Here is a 2,500-nt window from a genome sequence, read left to right on the forward strand (position 1 = left end):
ATGCCTCACTGCACTAGATCTGCTCTCATTGGTAACCAAGGTTCAGGGATAAGGCAAGAGTACATTAGTAAGGCACGGACTATTGAAATATATTGTGGTGATGAATCGAATTGCTAAAAAAAAAAATCCATTCCCCAAAAGCGTTCGTATATTCTTGTTACAAATGCGCAGTGTAGTTTTTTTCAGAGAAAGTAAGGTATTTGTGATAATTGTTTATGTGTTTCAAACGAATTTGAGTTTCATTTCTACCCCGAATCAATGGTTTTTGTTATATTCCTTATTCCCCCTCCCTCAAAGTCTGGTGTTATAATGTACAATATAATTTTGACATATTATTTCATTGCTCATGAAAACGACCATATATTTTTTTATTTTGTTTTATTTTTTATTTATTTATTTATTTATTTATTTATTTATTACATTGCTTGTGAAAAAGAATGAAGAAAAAAAACTTGCATACTGAAAAAAAAAATTAAAAATGATATTAGAACAAATTTTTATACTTTTAATTTACTTTTTACATTCATTAAAACTTAAGACCCATTAAGTTATTATATGCTCGATACCACTGAGCTACATAGAACATCTGACTTTGCACTTAAAATGATCATAGGGTGCGTGCACAAAGACCATTACTTTTCTCAAATGTTACGGAGCAGGTTTGAGCGTGTCGATCAACCTACTTAAATCTTTTGATACTCTGGCATGATGGATTGAATCAAAGATTGAAAAAAATATATATATATATATATATATATATATATATATATATATATATATATATATATATGTGTGTGTGTGTGTGTGTGTGTGCGTGTGTGTGTGTGTATTTATTTATTTATGTATATATTTTATACATAAGCCACGTCGATGTTCGACGACGTCACGAAAGTTATAAATATAAGCCGCGTCGAGCGGGAAATAGATCCATTCTCAGCCAGACAACGGTGTTTCGCTATCCTCCTGTGTGATTTTTTAAAATTAGCCGGCCGATGGAAGACTCAGCCCATCGAAGCGTCACATCACCATAATAATACAAGTTAAGTTCTGTTTCCTGACGGTATTTGTTTTTCATAGGAGCTGGACATGATTCTTTATTTTTAATTATAAATATGAACCAGTCTTCATATATTATACTTTATACAATACTGAAGAATATTCATGAAGATTTATTTTTCACAGTATCCTATTTTTTTCATATGGCAGCTTATTTATTTACTAAGAACTAATCCAGGGATGTCAATTGATTTCTACACGCTACCAATTCATAGAAATTAATTTGACAGGAACCCACTAACTATAGTATATTGTGGCTACGGAGCCTTATACCCCGCGACACTGGTGTATCTATAGAATTTTGAAACATTAAATTTACTTGCATTTTCAATCATTGCAACGGTATATTTCCTACCCATTTACTAAATTTGCTTAGGTATTATATGAATAAAAAATGCATGAAATCTGACCCCAGTCGCTGGTATATAAACTATATGGTATGTTTTAGTTATACCTTTGTGGAAAGTGTAGAAAACGACTGCATATGTTAATGAAAAGTTATTTCATAAGCCCTCTGTTGATTAATTTCAGAATATTTGAGTTAGTTAACCCCATATTCCCCAACTAATGTGTTTAATGGTCTTTTATGGTCCAATGGGCTTTCGAGATCTACCTCAATATTGCTCGAGAAACAAAGTGCCGACAATAGAATATGACAGAAAAATGCCATTTCCTCAACGAAAGTTGTGTAAGACAGGATATGATTGATCTATACAAGAATCATTGTTTTTAACCTTAATCAGTATCATTCACTCTTACCATGTGCATTTTTTTAGTTTCATGTATGCCCCCAATGTTCTTCAAAAGAAAGATCTAAACGTACTTTGTAAAATCATGAATGCAGAACTTGCTCACGTCTCTAAATGGTTTACGACCAGCTGGTCATGAACTACTTAAAAAAAGAACCAAATATCACACATTTTACATATTCATTGCTTATAAGCTCACTCTTGCAAAGAAAAATCGTCTAGTAATTAGTTGAGAGGTAACAGATTGTACTGTCAATTTCCTATGTGCATTTCCAGAGATTCTAGATTATGTGGAAGGTATGGAAGACTTTGAAGCTATGACTTCCACTTTGGTAAAGCGCTTTAAGGAAGTATCCAGGGACCAGTGTGTGTGTATGTGTGTGTGTGTGTGTGTGTGTGTGTGTGTGTGTGTGAAATTAAGAACGCAATTAACTCTAGAGCAAATATTTGCCAATCATTCAAGTTGAGTAATAATAAATGATATACGCTGTTGTGCTGTCACATATTTCCAAAATAAATAAGAACCAAGAAGGAAACGGCTTCATGTTAGGAAAGGCTTGTTAGGAAAAAAAATGAATGCAACTCAAAGGTCAACTAAACTGTATGTGAATTTTTACATATCATTAAGTCTCATTTGTGTTGAGTTTGCTCATGATTTTTCTTCACAATTTCTGTTATTATTATTATTATTATTA

Source organism: Penaeus japonicus, unplaced genomic scaffold (assembly GCF_977035675.1).
Source record: "Penaeus japonicus unplaced genomic scaffold, GWHDUDI00000001_assembly GWHDUDI00000001, whole genome shotgun sequence".
Lineage (NCBI taxonomy): Eukaryota > Metazoa > Arthropoda > Malacostraca > Decapoda > Penaeidae > Penaeus > Penaeus japonicus.